The sequence below is a fragment of the Carassius gibelio genome, chromosome A5 (genome assembly GCF_023724105.1).
Source record: "Carassius gibelio isolate Cgi1373 ecotype wild population from Czech Republic chromosome A5, carGib1.2-hapl.c, whole genome shotgun sequence".
NCBI lineage: Eukaryota > Metazoa > Chordata > Actinopteri > Cypriniformes > Cyprinidae > Carassius > Carassius gibelio.
In genome coordinates, this window is record NC_068375.1 from 62,215 (window position 1) to 81,087 (window position 18,873).

The following is an 18,873-nucleotide window of genomic DNA, read 5'->3' on the forward strand; positions in this document are numbered from 1 at the left end:
ACAACAAATTTCACAACACAAACACTCCTGTCCTGTATAGCACAATATATCTTCTCTGGTGAGTGGGACAGTTTTATAGCTTGCAAAGGAATATGACACTGCACTGAACCTGCAATGGGAACCAAAAATGTATGTTCATCCATTTGAATTTTTTTTTTTTTTTTACATATGTAATTTCTCCATATGTAATTTTCAGTGCATGCATACATGAACAGGATCATGTCCTCAAATCTAGGGTCTTGTTGCTCCCTGAGTTGCGTACACTGTAAAAAAAATTAAAATAATAATAACTTAACAGAAATTTTCATGTGTCAGTCATCTACCTTTTTTGAATAGTGTCAAACCCTTATTTTATAGATAAAAAAAAAAAAAAAAAAAAAAAAAATCTGGTTTCAATTACGATTATTTACTTTTTTTTCAGGACTTTTTTTTAACCTTTATTTTACAGATGTTTTGCTAAATTATTACAATGACAGCACTAAATGAGAGAAATAGAAACACTGCTATTTTAAAAATAATTACAATCTAAAATCTTCAAAAAGATTTCTAAAACATCTTAAATAATTTTGTTTTAATATAGCACAATTACATTTAGCATACTTTTCTGATGAAGAACATAGCACAGTTTAATCAAAATGTTGAAATATATTCAACTTAAAAGTTCACTTCCAGAATGTATATTTCCTGATTATGCACTCACCCGATGTAATCCAAGATGTTCATGTCTTTCTTTACCCAGTCAAAAAGACTGATTTTTTTTTTCTCCATATAGTGGACTTCAATGGGACCCAATGGGTTGAAAGTCCAAATTTCAGTTTCAGTGCAGCTTTCAAAGGGGTTTACACGTTCTCAGAAACCCATATTCTTTGGCTGGGATTGTGTAAAGCCCATGAAGTAGCATTGAAACTGAAACCTGGACCTTCAACCTGTGGGTCCCATTGAAGTCCACTATATGGTGAAAATCCTGGGATGTTTTCCTCAAAAACCTTATTTATTTATTTATTTATTTATTTTTCAAGAGAAAAAAGAAAGACAAGAACATCTTGGATGACACGGGGGTGAGTAAATTAACAGGACATTTTTATTCTGGAATTGAACTTTTAAAACTGAAGAAATTTAAAGCCAATATATCTACAAGACTGTCAAGATTGATTTTAAAAGAGTTTTGTTATTCAGATGTAAATTTACATTATCAATGAATTCTTCATAAAGAGTCCTTCAAAACGCCCTGGAGGTTACCAATTCAGTAACTAAAAGATGCATTTCTATCTTACCAGTTAAGGTTAATCTCATGATGAGGCCAATTTAAACGTTGAATTATAGTTCACATTAGATGTATATGTCTCTGGGTGGATTTGAGTCCCTTGAGAGGGTTAAATATTTAGATTTGTTGTTGTTGTTGTTTCTTTTCTCTTTTTTACCTACTGGTAAATTTCCACCAATTAAAAAAAAAAAGGCAAAGAGGATTGATAAATAATTTTTTTTTTTTTTATTTTTTTTTTTAAATGGGCTACACACTGACTTATGTCCACACATAGCAAACGGACTTGGCCTCCTGTCGGCAATGGCATATACACTGAAAACCCTAATAAGTTGACTGAACTAAATTTATTGAGTAAACTTGTTGCCTCAATTTAATTGAGTAATGGAGTCTCCCAAAACTTACATATTTAAGTTTATTTAACTTGACGGTTTTGTAGACTACCTAAATCCCTCAGAGGTTTAAATGTTGATACTTGATTCATTTGAAGTCACCATTGTGGTGGAAAGTGTTTGGTTTAGTTGGGATCTTGGTCCAGTTACTTCTTGTGTTAATTTGTCTCTTGCTGCTGTATTGGTGTATTTTAAAACGCTGTTTTTGTGGTGAAAAAAGACAAATTTAAATGAGCTCAGGTGTTATTTGATGTTTTTTGTTGATGAGAGAGTCATCACATAATACGTATTTGAAATCATAAAATAAGTTTTGTTTGATATTTTTAACAGGCACCAGGAGTAAAATACTTATTTTAAAGATGGACGAAATGAATGCGTTTGAAATAATTTGAGTAAAAGAATCAATCAAGTTTCCACACACACAGACTTCTAGATGTAGCATATGCATCACAATAATGGTGACAAACAAAAGAGCTCCATAGCACAAACTCCTCCTTATTTTCCAGCCTTTTTTTGTTCTGATTGTCACCATTGATGTGATGCATATCCAAAATCTTGATGTCTGTTTGTGACGACATGATCGGTTTTCTAAAAGTAAGTACATTGTTTTATCTACAAAGTTTATATCCATAAAAGTATATCCATAGTTGCAGCAATATATTTTATTTTACTATAATAAGTCACCATTACAAGCAAGATATGTGTATGTTAGATCTCAACTCTCTTTGCTACAGTAACAGTGTTTTAGAACACACAAGTTACAGCAGCAAGAGACAAGCTTACACCAACAAAGAGCTGATAAAACCTGAGCTCTTTGAAACTTTGTCTTTCTTCGCCACAAAAACAGCATTTTGAAATATACTGTTATAGCAGCAAGAGACAAGCGAACATAAGAAGTATCTGGACCAAGATCCCAACTAAACCAAACATATTCCACCACAATGGTGACTTCAAATGAATCAAGTATGCACATTTAAACCTCTGTTAATTCTCAATAAGAGCTTCTCTAGATGTCTGACAGAAATAAAGTCACAGAACCTTGTAAGGAGGATATGTGAACATCTATATCGGATGTACAGAAGACATAAAAAAACATTAAAAAAAGACGTCATAAAAACATTCTCTCCTCAGTGGATGTCTTTTCAATGTCTGCAAAGACATAAAAATACTTTTTTTTTTTTTTTTTTTACAGTGCAGTATAGGGTTTACTGTATTTTCATAAATATTGTGACAGTTTGTCAAAAGGTCAAAGTGTAAATATGCTGTTATTTGTTTTACTTCAGTCTGCTGTCAAAAATAAGAACATCATTATCAGTTAAATTTACATGTTGAGTTAACTTAAATATATAAGTACACTTGAAATTAGTACCAAGTTAAGTGAACATAATTGTTTAAGTACATTAAATTAGCATCAAGTTTGGTGAACTGAGTGATTTAAGTACAATCTACAAAACCGTCAAGTTAAATAAACTTAAAAATGTAAGTTTTGGGAGACTCCATTACTCAATTAAATTGAGGCAACGAGTTTACTCAATCAATTTAGTTCATTAAACTTATTAGGGTTTTCTACAAAACCGTCAAGTTAAATAAACTTAAATATGTAAGTTTTGGGGGACTCCATTACTCAATTAAATTGAGGCAATGAGTTTACTCAATCAATTTAGTTCATTCAACTTATTAGGGTTTTCGATCTAACGAGTTAAGCAGAAACTTAACTGTCATGTTCTTTCGCTCAAAGGAAACCGATTGGGCCACTTCATCAAATACTTAAGTTGTAATTTCAATAATCATCTCAAAATCACGTACCACAAGGATTTAAATTAACATATTTCACCAGTAGAAATCATGCAAAACAACTTTATATCTACATAATTTTAGTCACCGAACATAGTACACGAAGAAAAACTTCCTCTTGAATTGTAGTTCAGCAACCAAACAGACCAAAAGGACGAATTTTGTAACCCACCAATCAGTGCTTTTGTTCTCTTGTTGCTAGGCAGAATTTCTCCAATGGCCAATCACATTAAAGGAAGAACAGAGTGAAGTTGAGTTTTTCGAAAGGATTACTCATGATTTTGAGCTCACAACACTTGAAATCTTAAGTTTATGCATTTTGAAGGTAAATTAGTTAAATTAACTCATATTTTTAAGTGACAGGGCCAAAATGCAAAATTTTAAGTAATGTTTAGTCAACATTACTTGATTTTTTAAGTCAAGGCAATATTAGGGTTTACAGTGTACCCTTTCAGCCAGAGCTGGGCCATGTGTGGCAATGACGGCACGGTGGGGATCCGGCAAACAACATGAGGGCCGATTGTTGATGGGAGGAGTGTGGCCCAGATCAGTCAGGTGATATGTGACCCAAATCAGGCTAAGATCTGGCAGCATATTATGTGACCCATGATTAAACAAGATAAATACAATATTGCATGATAATGGTTAAATGATCACACACATTTTAATGAAGTGTAGTATTGTTAAAATATAGTCTTTGAAATGGCAAGTCAAAACAGAATGAAACATTATAATTTAAAAAATAAGCAAATACGTCAAGTGCATTAAACAGCACTTAATCATAATTTTATAAAATTGTATATTAGTATTCTTGGTACAAATAATCTTAGAATCCTTACATGAAAAGAAAGAGAGAAAGAGTATTTAACCGTTATCATGTAATATTTATTTGTTTTACTATGGGACACACACTGATCTATAATAGAGAGTGGGGGCACCAAATTTTTATTAGTATGTTGTCATGCACAAGCATTAAATAAAATTATCATGAAAGTATTTAATTTTTATTTAAATCCTGTATCCATGTGATGCTTGGTGTGAGGAACATATCCAAATTCAAACCGCATTCATTGGCGATATGCATCTCCTTCCTCTGTAGCTATAGTAACTAATTAAAAATGTGTTGTTAAGAATTTTTACAACAAGTTTTACGGCAGCGATATCAAACAATATCAAACAAATGTCAAGGAAGGATCCTCGGAATTTCAACCAAGGACTATATGTGTACCATATGTGTATCCTTCGCACTCTTCGCACTCTCAAATCACCCACAATCCTATGCGCGCAGCTTTGCTATCTTGTTAAAAAATTCAAAAATTTTGAACATTAGCGGAGTCGGAGCGTTAATGGTTTTTATTTACGTTACCAAACATTTGTTAGAACTGTAGTAAATATAAGTAAACGTTTAAATGCCAGTCCAAATTACTACCATATTGATATTGTAAATTATACAAATACAAATACAAATGGTTAACTGAACCGGACCTGTGATTTAACAATTGTTAGCTTGGTTGTGTCATGTGCATTTCTTTTATAAATAAATTGCGATCATAGTAATATACAAGGTAATAATATGAAATATTAAAATTCCCAGACAGCAATATAGTGTTGGCCTTGATCCGGCCCATATCTGGCCCACGTGAAATCCATTCGGGCCGGATCTGGGCCGACACTGCTTGCTGCCTGGGTTGGGTATGGGCTATATATATCCAACATTTCATATTTTGTGTCAAAAAAGTAAAACATGAATCTAATAACATTATTCAAGCATTTGGACAGATGGAGTTTGTTGATACTGATTTCATTTTAATAATAACAACCATAATGTTTTATTATTCTAATTTAATTGTAAGTATTGATAACATCTAAGAATTCAATCTACATTTAATCAGTTTAGGAAAATATTTCCTTTATAAAGTTATAAAGTGTAACAGCAATCAATTTAAGGCAAATCTCAAAAAATATACGGATTAAAGTAATACCTGATAGCGCACTGATGAGACTGCTTCAGAATAAATTACATTTGTGCCAAAAAAAAAATATTTTTCCCCCGGACAAGTAACCTTTTTACTCGGACAAGTAAATGATTGATTTACTTGTCCAAAGGACAAGCTCATGTAAAAGCTTAATGTCGAGCCCTGTACTAGCAATGATATTGCTGTGAGTTTCATCCTCTTTAATATTCATTTTTGTAATGTTGTTATTGTTTGTCTTTTTCTCATTGCTACTTTGCACTTAAAATGGATTGAAATGTCATCGCTGTGTGAGTTTAGTCTTTTTCAAAATTCATGTTCACAATGTAGCTATATTGTTAGATGTTTTTCATTTATACAGTCTAAATCACTTCTAGTTTTTTTTTTTTTTTTTTTTTTGCAGACACTGCAGACCACTTGAGTTGCTGGATCTCTGTACTATGAGTCCTTAAGCACAGGAGAACAGAGGGTCAGAGACTGAAGCTTGCATAAATGCACAAAACACGAGCAAGGAAAAAACAATCTACTCATGAATACAGACAAAAAGGCAGAGACATATAAGTGTGAGGAAATGAGCGACAGGTTGGGGGAGAATCAGCTCATGATCTGTACACCGCACCCTGAACCGTGACGATGCAACATAAGATTGCAGTTTTGTGGTGTAGGTTGTGTTTTGTGTGACCTTGATGATCCCATGATAAAATTATTCAGCTTGTGAGAATTGTGTTATTTTTTTTTATTTTTTTTTAAGTAGACATTTATTCATCTGCCATCCGTGGCGGAGCCAGGAAGTTTTCAGAAGTGTGGCCAGCAACCAGTCTGGGGTGGCACAGAAATCTTATTTCCATATAAAAATGTGTTTGACAATAATGTACTGGACTGTTTTATTGCTTAAAACAGAAATGAGTACAGTTAATGTCTACTTAACTGTAATTGAGATATTTGTGAATATGACAATTTTTTTATTATTTCTCACCTCCGGGTATTTTATTAAACAGAGTCTTGTCTACAGAATCTATCTAGCCTTCGTCGGAGTTGAGCCAGCGAATAGTTCTGTTTTACAGTTCTGATATTTATGCTTATGCTTTTTTACGCTTTCTGCATAAAACACAACTACATTTGATCATTTTACTAACCTCTGCATTCTATTACTATGCAGTCATTTAAATTCCATGGCTGCAGACAAAAAGAACCGTGGCTCTCACCCAATCTTTACACAGGTCACTCTTTTCGACTGGCGCTATTATGAAGGCAGTCTCTATCAAGCTGATGTTTACATGGTCATTCTCCCATTCGTTTTCTAGGTAAGATCTGGCTCAATGCTCAGCAAGCATCTTTAAGCTATAATCAGGCTTGTTTATTTTTGCATCTACTGGTGGTGGTTCATTATGTTTCCTCATACCTACTTGTTTTGGTCCTACGTGGCTGTTGTGGCCTACACTAGAGGTCTTCACAGTGCACCCGAGACCCGTCGACCCCGGACCCCACCCGGGACCCGTACGGGTTCGGGTCTATATTTTAAATCATCAGCCGGGTCCGGGTCGGGTCCGAATCTATTACCTCGGGTCCCGGGTCTGTTTAACATTGTGTGTAATACCCGTGCGATCGCCGATCGAAGAACATCTGACATCTGACTCGAAGAACATCCGGCCGTGATCAAAGACTGCTTGTGTTTTTTGTAACTTGCAACTTGTAAAATTAGGAAAAGAAAAGAGTGAGCCAAAAAAAAGTGATCTCTCTCTCTCTCTCTCTTGCTCGCACACTCAGAGTTAATATACAAGTGCATACTTGACACACTCATATTTAATATATTTCAAATCAGCAACACAATCTGAGGTGAACTGTCTCATGAATGTTTTCTATTACGCTCAAATTGCGTTGAAGCATTTTAGGTTGATACAGCTAGCACGCATGTGCAGTCTCAAGCGCATTTCATGTTTCTATGGCAACCAGTGAGGGACACTTGGACTGCCAAACCGCGTTTTACATATTTCTCCCATTTTTATAATATTATAAATGAACCGTTTATTCTTAAAGTTTTAGTGGTTCAGATTCAAACTCGATGCAGAGCAGAGAGCACAGACAGAGATCAGATGATAGTAAATAAATAACGTCAGCGGCATGGCATTGCACGAGCGATCGTTATTATAGTTCAAAAGGGCAAACAGTCTAAGTTATTAAGCGAATTAACTCGAGTCAGAATGTACATGTGCACAGTAGCATTTGTCATCCTTCACCGTGACATCAAGTGGACTTCTGAAGCTGAAATAATGAGTGGATTCAGCTTGGACTTGGAATAACGAGATGAAAAACATGGATAACTTTCTTGTCGGAGGATTGTAATGCATCACAAGCAGTCGGGTACAAGGAAGAGAGACTACGGCTCTTTAAATTAGGTAAGACAAAAAGCTGTATTCTTCGCAACAGGTTTATTTACTTGTAATAGCAATTTAAGGTGGAATATGTGAACGTCGGGTCCAGTCGGGTCTGTGTCTTCCCGGCGGGTTCGGGTCTAGATTTCAAATAATATACGGGTCCGGGTAGACATTTCTCGGATCTACACGGGTCCGGGTCCAGCTTTTGAAATATTAGACGGGTCCGGGTCGGTTCGGTGTAGTACATCACGGGTCTCTGTCGGGTTCGGGCACGAATTTTTGGACCCGTGAAGACCTCTAGCCTACACATTACACAGACTATTATGGCACTTATGGCACACAACTCTGCTATGGTGGTCATCAGGTAAGCTTGTCCATTATTATTTATGAAGTTTGGCCTGTGGTGGCCTTCACATATCACAGCCTATTTGGGATTTTTTTGCTTAACAATGAGTATCTCTTCTACTTATGGTCATGCTGATCTGGCTCATTTTCTATTTTTGGAGAATAGGTTTCCTCTCTGTGGAAGTTAGATGGAGTTCTATCAAGTGTGTGCAGGACTCCAGCCTAAAGCCTACATAATTTAATATAAATCCACTACATGTCTTTTCCAGCCTACATAATCTGTGTATATTCTTAAAGTGGTCATATGATGTGATTTCAATTTTTCCCTTTCTCTTTGGACTGTTACAAGCTCTTGGTGAATAAAGAAGATTTGTAAAGTTGCAAAAACTAAAGTCTCAAATCCAAAGAAATATATATATATATATATATATATATATATATATATATATATATATATATATATATAGAAATATATATATATATATATATATATATATATATATATATATATATATATATATATATATTAGCAAAGTTAAGACTCTGCCATGCTCCCCTAAAATGGCTCATTTAAACATGCCCCCACATATCTATATCACTATGTGGAAATATTTGCTTAATGCCACCCAAGAGAGAAAGAGGAGGAGAGAGAGGGAGACATGGTCCTGGTACACTGCTCAAATTCAATCAAACTGATGGTGCAATGGCTGGAAACCTACAGGTGAAGTGGCGGTAATATTATAATGAGATCACCTTGCCACATCACAAAGGAAGTGAAATCTGATGCGCTCATTTTCTCAAAAAGCTTGCAGAAAAATGCTTACCCAAACAACTTTACTGGGTTAATCTTTTTTCATGTTTCCTCAGTTGGTAGATGCACCAGTGACCTGATTACATATACTATACTATACTTAACTGACGAGAATTGTTGAGCTGAATCTCAGAAATGAGACAAAGAACTACACTTCCCAGAGTGCACCAGCAGCAGCAATCTGGCTGCTTGTCACCTGTTCTTTCATTTTCACTGATTTGGAGCACCTGTTAAAAACCTGGAGTTCCTCAGTCTTTCAGACAAACAAACTTCACTGAAAAGACACTCCAAGTTCACTTGTAGGTTCTGTCCAAAGACACAAATGGTCAGTTTACTTTAATGGTGTTTGGAATGCTGTATAACACGTTCGAGCTATGTTTAAATGCTGGACATAATTTAATATAAATCCACTACATGTCTTGTTCATAAGAACTATAAATATATTGATATGTAATGGTTCAATATGAAACAAACCCTGATTTCATTTTTGTTGAAGACAAAAATTCACCTGTTAAATTTTTATAGTGATTAAACCTTAATTGTTGCGTTTACTCTTAAGCACCTATGTGTATTCAAACCTGATGGATGTGATTATTCATATGTGTAGTATTTTGGAAAGTAGTATCTTGAAATGGCAAAGAAGTGACATTGTTAGATTTCCGTGTCTAATGTAGAGAAGTGTTTAGTGTTTTGCAAAACAATGTGTGTAGTGTTTTGCAAAAAAAAAAAAGTGAGGCTGAGAATGTGCTTATAGTTGTGCAGATCTGGGTTGAGTTTTCGCTTTTGGAACGTAAGGTTTCACTAGCCATGTGTTATTTTTATCATAAAAAAACTGTTATATTGCTACGACCTGCAGTAATAACTCTATGGCCCCTTGCTCCCCCCCTGGGGTCTGCTCTTGTACCCATCACATAGGGTCAACTCGCACATCCAGCAGGTTGGAATTTGGCTGATGACGAATGAGTTTTAATTCTCAATGAAGGCTGCTATCACACACGTACAACAAAATTATGTTGCAATAAGAGTCAGCATTTTGAAAACCACTGGGTGACTGCCGTTTAACCCTCTCTAGCAGACACATGAGTGCCGGAGAAAACTGCAATGGGGTTTCTCCCTCATGTAGTCTCCTAGAAAAATTGGCGATGGACATGTGATGAATGCTCATACAGGCCTCTTTACTATATGTACGTGTGTATGAGGAATGTTTCCTAAATTTGGGGAGCATGTTGACTGGTGGCTGTTGCTGTTGCTGCAATGTTGCTGTTGCTTGGACCCTGGCTTTCCCAGCGTTATGGATCTTTGAGCCCTACAGGGCAAACTTTGGCTGATCACTGTGTTTCTGCATCTGGGTGAATTATCACAGAACTATTTAGTAGTAGTAATATCTTCATTTGTCCCTTTACAGGGTAATTTATGCAGTATCAGACCTCACAAACATACAAATGTATAAAAAATAAACAGCAAAACAACCAACCAAAAATAACCTCAAGCATTTACAGTACACAGTTCATATACTATTTAAAAATCATGGTACACCTTTAATCTTTGTTTCGGATAAGCATTTACGCTCAAGACTGCATTTGAACCAAAAGACCTAGAAGCTTCAACAGTCCTCCACTTGGGCACACTACATCGCCTGCCTGAGGGCAGCAGTTTGAATTCTAAATACAAAGTGTGGGATGAATCAGCCAAGATAGTCAGACTTCCTGAGAACATTCCTCTCGCACAGAGCAGGCAACCCCAGCTGTACAGGGCCTGTAATCTTTGACTCTAAATTAACAATGCTCTGCAGCTAGGATCTACTTCTAACATTTAATCTATAAAACCAACAGATCATAGCAGAAGTTATAACGGTTTCAATAAAAGATCTATAAAACAATATCAATATAGATTTATCCACATCAAAGGACTTAAGCTTCCTCAATAAATATAACCGTTTTGTGCTTTTGATACAAGATTTGTGTTTTCAACCCAACTAAGCTTATCGTCAATAACTGTACCTAAATATTTGTATGAACTAACCTTCTCAACTTCTTTGCCCGCAGTAACTACTTTAGATGGAGTATCAACGGAAGTATAAAATTCTGTCTTATCTTTAGTTTTGGAGGCATTAATTTGTAGATGTAAACTCACACCAATCCAAAAAATAATAAAAAAGGACCCATGCTCTGTGTCACCCTATTTAAATAGACTTAGCACCACTGTATTATCGGCATATTTAATAATAGATGTCTAAAAATGGCCTTGCACCTATTGTATATAAAATAAATAGAGGTGAAAGAATACAGTCTTGGGGCAGCAGATACGAAAAAGTAGTACACTTAAACTTTACTTATACTTGAACTTTACTTAAGTATACTTAGTATAAACTTTAAGTATACTTTGTTGCAATTATACAAATGCCATTGTTCTAGTAGTATATTTGTAAGTGTACGGTTTCAACACTGCTTGACTAAATTGGCCCACTTTCTAGTATATAAAAGTATAATTTTGAAGTATAACAATAGCAGACTTTGAGTACACAACTAGTTTACCCCTGTCTTTACTAGTTTGTACTGCAATTACACTAAAAGTGAACTTATAGGTTTACTGATAGTTTACAAATTAAATACTTTGTACACTTTGAAGTATAGAACTTTGAAGTATAGAATACATCATACATTAATTATACTACTATGTCCAAAATCAGGTTTTAATGAGTATATATTTTGTTGTATGAATATCTGAACATCCAAAGAAATTACATGGTATCTGCCTGTAAACAAAAACATTTTAATCTAGTTTCATGCATGATTTTTTTTAACATTTTAATGTTTCATAAAAAAATAAAGAAATACAATTTTGAACAAAGTTGAAAAAAGACCATGAATTGGATTCAGAATGATAATCAAAACGTAGATGGATTCAATCAACACCCCAAAGTTTGACTGTAATTATTACCTCTTCATCTGTTGACATTTTATTTAAACTTTAAACATTACAGTTTTGATGCTGTTTCATGTCGGATGATCGTGTTACATGTACAGTATTAGTAAGCTGAGTTTCTGTTTTCTTCTTCACTTGTGTTTTTTGGAAATTCTGTGCAGATGTGTACTTCAGAAAAATCTTTAAGGTCCTGCAGATTCTTCAGTTTTCCAGCATCTTTGCATATTTGAACCCTTTCCAGCAGTGACTGTATGATTTTGAGATACATCTTTTCAGACTGAGGACATTTGAGGGACTCAAACACAACTATTTAAAAAGATTCAAACATTCACTGATGCTCCAGAAGGAAACAAGATGCATTAAGAGCTGGGGGGTGAAAACTTTTGGAATTTGAAGATCAAGGTAAATTGTACTTAATTTGTGTACCGGGAAACATACAAGTATCTTCTGTTGCTTACGAAGGGCAGAACTAAATGGAAAACAATTATATTTCAACAAAATAAGAAAAATTTGGCCATCTTCATCGTGTTCAAAAGTTTTCACCCCCAGCTCTTAATGCATCTTGTTTCCTTCTGGAGCATCAGTGAATGTTTGAATCTTTTTAAATAGTTGTGTTTGAGTCCCTCAAATATCCTCAGTCTGAAAAGATGTATCTCAAAATCATAAAGTCACTGCTGGAAAGGGTTCAAATATGCAAAGATGCTGGAAAACTGAAGAATCTGCAGGACCTTAAAGATTTTTCTGAAGAACGCTGCTCAGTTTAACTGTTCAGAACAAACAAGGGACTCATGCACAACCATCACAAAACAGAAAGACAGCCCAGGATCATCAGGTAACAGCACACAGTATTAAGGGTTCCCAAACTTTTGAGTGGGGTTATTTTAATAATTTCAGCAAATATTTTGTCTTGTGGACTAAATGTTAATATCTTTTATGTACAATATCTTACTCAGGACAGTACTAAATAAAAAATAACATGCATTTAGTATGATCTCTCTTATTTTTTGAAAATTACTCATATTTTCACAGATTCTGCAAGGGGTGCCCAAACTTTCGAGCCCCACTGTATATATATATATAATTTTTTTTTATATATAAATAAAAATAAATACAGACAAAAACATATGTAAATGAAGAAAATCTAAATATAATTTTTGTAAATATTTTAATTTATGTATTCATTTAGTGACACTAACAGAGAATTTGCTGTGTTTGTCTGTTTCAAAGCAGAGGTTTCAAATTTGTAAATGTAATTTTTACACAAACATCAACCGTATTATGAAAGCCTTCAGCTGAATAATTTATCAGTTGATCATCAAGGTTACACAACACAAACGAACCTATAGTTCAAGATTACAATCATATGTTGCAGAATATTGCATGATGAAAGTGTTCAAATAGAGCCCAAAATATGAAGTATATAAATTTGCATGCATAAGAAGTTTTTTTCTCAAGTTAATTTAATAAACTTCTTCTTTGGTCTCCATAATAACCACAGGCTAAGTAGTTAAATTGTGAGATGGTGTCAATTGTTCAATGTTCTCTCTTTCTTATAATCTTGTTTTAGAGTATGCTGATGAATAATCAAAGTAGACCTTTTTGTCTATTACTGATATACTGTAGATGTAGAAGAAAAAAAGGTTAATTAAATCCAGTCTAGGGACTAGTGTCTTATAATAATAATAATAATAATAATAATAATAATAATAATAATAATAATTATTATTATTATTATTATTATTATTATTATTATTGTTATTGATTAGAGAATATATTTCATTACAATATGCCATTATACTCTGTAATATATACCACTGTAAGACTTTTTAAGTTCTCATCCAACATTTTGTCATTTATGTTCAAAGTTAAAGCAATGTTGAAGTCCTAATTGGCCATTTTTTACTGTTGGTTGCCATTTTGAGATGCTAGATTACTTATTCTATCTCGAGTTAGTGTGAAAAAAGAGACCATAAAATGATTTTAGAATTATGCTTTTAGGTTTCACAGTAATTCACTTGTCTAATTCATAGAAAAAAAAAATATTTTATTAGTCTTTTTATTAGTATTAATATTATATTATTCCTCTGAACATTTCTTAAAATAAATAAAATGAGTCGAAGTAGCTCAATTTTTCTTCCTGACAACTTCTCACATGCTGCTTCATTTCACACACACAATGGGCCTCTTTTCAGAACATGGAAAATTATACCATTGCCATCTGTTGCAAGAAAGAAAAAATTGTTATTGTTAATTTTATTTGGCTCTCAAAGAAACCGTATTTGGCAGTTAAAATTGGAACAATCACTCCAGAGCCTTATTCCTTCTGTGGAGAGAGAGAGAGAAAAAAGTTGAACCAGTACTGATTACCAGGGCCCCAAAGGAACATTTTATTCTAGTTTCATACATTATTTTTTTAAACATTTTAATGTTTCATAAAAAAATAAAGAAATAACATTTTGAACAAAGTTGAAAAAATACCATGAATTGGATTCAGAATGATAATCAAAACGTAGATGGAGTCAATCAACACCCCAAAGTTTGACTGTAATTATTTCCTCTTCATCTGTTGACATTTTATTTAAACTTTAAACATTACAGTTTTGATGCTGTTTCATGTCAGATGATCATGTTACATGTACAGTATTAGTAAGTTGAGTTTCTGTTTTCTTCTTCACTTGTGTTTTTTGGAAATTCTGTGCAGATGTGTACTAGCACCTTCTATAGTTTAATAATGTAAACACGGATTCTAGGAATATACATATATTTAGAATTTTTGTTAGTACAAGTCAAGTTTACTCAAATGTAGATTTAAGTATATGTATGAGGAGTACATAAAGCCCATTTCTGAGAAGTACATTAAAAGTAAACTAAAAGCATTCCTATTTTTAGTTTAAAAGTATACTAACAGCACACTTGAATAAACTTTATTTTTAATTTTTTTTCTCGTAAGGGAGCACAGTTCCTGTATGTACTCCATACAGGTACAGAATAATATTCCTGGGAATGTTCTCCATTTACTTGTACTATCTGAGATCTTCTGGTCCAAAAATCTCAAATCCAGAGGCTTTATCAAAAAACAAACAAACAAACAAAAAAACAGAGGCTTTATCAATCTGCAAATATTCCTCTGTTTTTAAACTAGAATAAAAATCCATATGTTTCATTAAAATCATGTGTATCAAAAATGAATTTGCTATCTCTCCCTTTTCTATCAAAGACTAAGTTTGAGTAATTCCAACCAGCCATTTTCTTTATTCCTTTCCATGCTGACTGAATATTTCCCTTAATAAAACTTCTCCTCCACTGTTGCCTTGGATTCCATTTTTTGCCCTCCTAATTTCTCGTTTTACTTCCTTAGTAACCTGACACTTTTCCAGATCTGTACTTAAAAAAAAAAGAAAGAAAGGAAAAAAAAAAAAAGTTTCTTATTTAAAACATGTTTCAATGATTTTGTCACAGCAGGGGTTCAGATAAGACTTGGTGCCTACTTTGGTTTAATTGTTCAATGAAATCTAATTAGTGGTAGCAACGTTGTTTGTGTACCTTGTTAGGGGCCTACCATTAACTTCAAATTACGTTTGACGTACCATTAAATATTAACGTTTGTTAGCGTGTTAACAGTCTATTGAATAATATAAAAGAATGTTGTTTGACTGGAATGATAGAAGATAAATGTGCAACACTAACCATATATTTTTGCATGTTAAGTCTTTCAGGAGATTGTGTGATATACATTAACTTAAGAGTTCTTAAAAGCACTATTGAGGTGTGTTTTCTCTAATACTATGCATGTGCAGAACTGTTCTGTGTACCAGTTGAAGTTGTAAGCATGTGAATGCAAAACCATTTTTTTATTTTATTTTTTATTATCTATACAAAATATAATGGACCGGTTCATAATTCCTTATAACTTTTAGGTCTAGTTTCACAGACAGGGCTTGGATTAAGCCAGGATTAGGCTGTAGTTAAATTTAGAACATTGAAGTAGCTTTTGTAAACATGCATTTAGAAAAAAAAAAAAAAAACATTACTGATGTCGATGTGCATCTTGAGACAAAACCATGGCACTGACACCTTTTTTTTTTTTTTTTTTTTTTTTTGTAATACCCAATAGTTGCCAGATGCTGTCCTGTTGGAAATTCTTCTTTACGTGATCCTGGAGGAGGGGTGATGCTACATTACTAAGTCTGTCTTTGGTTTGTTCCAAATTCAGAAGTCTGCTGTACTGTATACAGACTCCTTTCGAAAGAGGGCACAATCCAGCTGGCTTGACGGAGTATCTTCTTTTACATATTTGATTAGAGGTTTAAAAAGGTGCCATAACATTACATTTCTCAGTTGCCATGTCTGAATGTTTATCTTTGTAATAATGCTGTTTTCATGCTCCTCATCTCAATATACAGGTGGAACAAAATGGAGAACAAGTCTGAGCCATGTCAGGAATTCAACAAAATGTACACCCTGCAGACACTGCGACGAGGTTTACAACAACTGCTTACCAGGTGTGCAAATTATGCATGAAAATGTAATCACTGCTCTGTACATGACAAGATGCAATGGGAATAATCATTAATATGGCTGTGCATGCATGTCTACTGTTAATAAAGCAATTTAGGTATTAAAGTCACCATTTTCTTATGAATAATAAAATGCAGCAGCTAGAGTTCTCCCTAGAATCAAGAAGTATGACCGGATTAGCCCAGTTCTGTAAACCCTGTACTGGCTCCCTATCAAACATCGTATAGATATTAACATCTTCAATTATATTAATCTGTTTCTTTCTTATTCGAAGGTCACTGCAGTCACCCGGATCGAGTACGTATCCAGACCAGATGGTGGATCGCACCTAGAAAGGACCTCTACTGCCCTGAAAGACAGCGGAGACCAGGACAACTAGAGCCCCAGATACAGATCCCCTGTAAAGACCTTGTTTTTTCTCCATTTTGTCACTGGTGGAGTTTTGGTTCCTTGTCGCCTCTGGCTTGCTTTGTTGTGGTCACTTAATTTACAGTGATATCATTGACATGAATGCAAACGATTCCACAGATACTATTTAAACTGAACCGAGTTGAAGGATGACATCACTGAATTGAATGATAAACTGTCTTTTAAACTGACTACAAACTGAGCTTACTAATGTCCTTCTGCATTATTGACTGACACACTATTTTCCTATTTAATACTGTAAAGTTGCTTTGCTTTGATCTGTATTATTAAAACCACTATATAAATAAATTATGCTTGACTTGACCATGTTGCAAGAGGAAAATGAGGTGAGATGCACATCCACTCTGGGTTTTACAGTGATTGGTGCAAGATGCTGGAGAAGTAACTCTGTATACCTCATCAGTTCTGATCTAAGAGTCTTGAAAATACCTCCGGATTGTTGTTAGTGATTCTGATTGATATTTTAGTCTGCTTGCTTACTGGATATATTTTATACTGTTTACATTGTAAAGCACTGACTTTGACAACTTACTAACCCAGTTACAAATTTAACAGCTACTTTATACTATATATATAGTTGTTTCTTGAAATACTACAAATATAACTGCAAATTATGATTTTAAATAAAGGTCTCTGAGACTTCTCTCTTTTCAGTCATTTGTGTATATAGCCTATAATAAATATACAACATACACCCAGTAAGTGCCACTCTCGTATATAAACAAATATAAATTGTTTTATTTCACACAAACAATGATACATGCATGCATAAACATTCAGCTGGAAATTAACGTTTAGCAAAATGATCTTATTTCTTGTTTATATTTGATCAATATTTTAAATCAAATAATATACAATACTGACATTTATACTTATTTTAAAAAGTATTAAACATAATCATAAGTGTATATAATTATTTATTTGTCTTGTTGCCGCCGGCAGCCTCCTCCAATTTCCGGGTATTAGCGACAGCTGCCATCCGGTTTTATTGGCAGCCACTTCCTGCTGCCAGTGACAGCCACTTCCTGCTGACAGCTGCCGATTTTTCGCTGAACCCCCTCTCTTTTGTCACCCAGGGCTTATTATTTGAATACATTTTCCTAGGTATCACAGACTGTGAATATGAACTCCCAACATCAGCTTACTCATCGTTGTCTACACAATTTTTAAAAATGTCCCATTCACTGCGATCAAAGCAGTTTTGTAATTGTAAGAGGTTATCATAAGTCCATCTTTGAAATGATCTATGTAGTAACAGGTCTAATTCTCTGCAGCATGGTTTATAGCATGGTTGCAAAGAAACGTCTCGGTTACGTATGGTAACCCTCGTTCCCTGAAGGAAGGAACGGAGACACCACGTCGGTGACCGACGAATATGGGATATCGCTTCAATAGACCAATCTACTTCGAGTGTAAACTAAATGAGCCAATGCACATTGGCATGCAATTATTGCATCCAGCTGCCGCTGATCACTGCTTGAGTATAAGAGGGCAGCAGGTGCAATGAATACAAGTTTTTCGCTGAGGAGCCGAGCCGGGAACCCGGCAGCTCAGCGGCGGTAGAGCAACCATGGCGACGGGACGTGGCGTCTCCGTTCCCTCCTTCAGGGAACGAGGGTTACCATACGTAACCGAGACGTTCCCTTTCAGTCGGTCACTCTCGACACCACGTCGGTGACCGACGAATATGGGATCCCTATCAAAGCGCCATGGGTGCTGCCCCTTCCAGTGCCCTGTGCGAGCCGCCTGCGTCCCTATTAGGTGTAGGCCGGGGCTCAGAACGAGTAGCTCCACTCACCATTGTCAAAGCACTACCTCACTGGGTGAGATTGGATAATACTGGGAAAACGTACCCGGTCCGCTTGGAGCCGGGACGCTGCAGAAGCCCCATCCTTCCCGAAGGAGGTCTCGGAGGCAAATACACATATAGCATCCGCTTAGGAGTATACGGAGAAATTTGAGGTGATTAAAACCCTCTTGGGAAGGCAGAAGTCTGCCGGGGAAACACAGCTCTAAGGCTATACCGTGGACTATACACATACGAGTAACG

The 18,873-nt window shown here is 34.9% G+C and overlaps 1 protein-coding gene and 2 long non-coding RNA genes across 4 annotated transcripts in view; 2 read left to right on the top strand and 1 right to left on the bottom strand.

The window, feature by feature from the left end:
• Window positions 1-18,873, bottom strand: part of LOC127988320 (galactose-specific lectin nattectin-like) — an 85,873-nt gene that overhangs the window by 61,973 nt on the left and 5,027 nt on the right. The window contains exon 1 of one of the 2 annotated variants that reach the window (XM_052591009.1): window positions 13,073-13,089. The exons of the other annotated variant lie outside the window; for it this stretch is intronic. The gene's annotated coding sequence lies outside the window, so the exon portion shown is untranslated. Of the gene's footprint in view, window positions 1-13,072; window positions 13,090-18,873 lie in introns of those variants that run through there. 2 annotated transcript variants of the gene reach the window in all.
• Window positions 17-6,141, top strand: LOC127988343 (uncharacterized). Its single transcript, XR_008161616.1, has 2 exons — window positions 17-129; window positions 5,824-6,141. It is a non-coding gene; the product is annotated as an uncharacterized LOC127988343 (long non-coding RNA).
• Window positions 6,732-17,466, top strand: LOC127988336 (uncharacterized). Its single transcript, XR_008161615.1, has 4 exons — window positions 6,732-7,816; window positions 15,991-16,190; window positions 16,280-16,378; window positions 16,669-17,466. It is a non-coding gene; the product is annotated as an uncharacterized LOC127988336 (long non-coding RNA).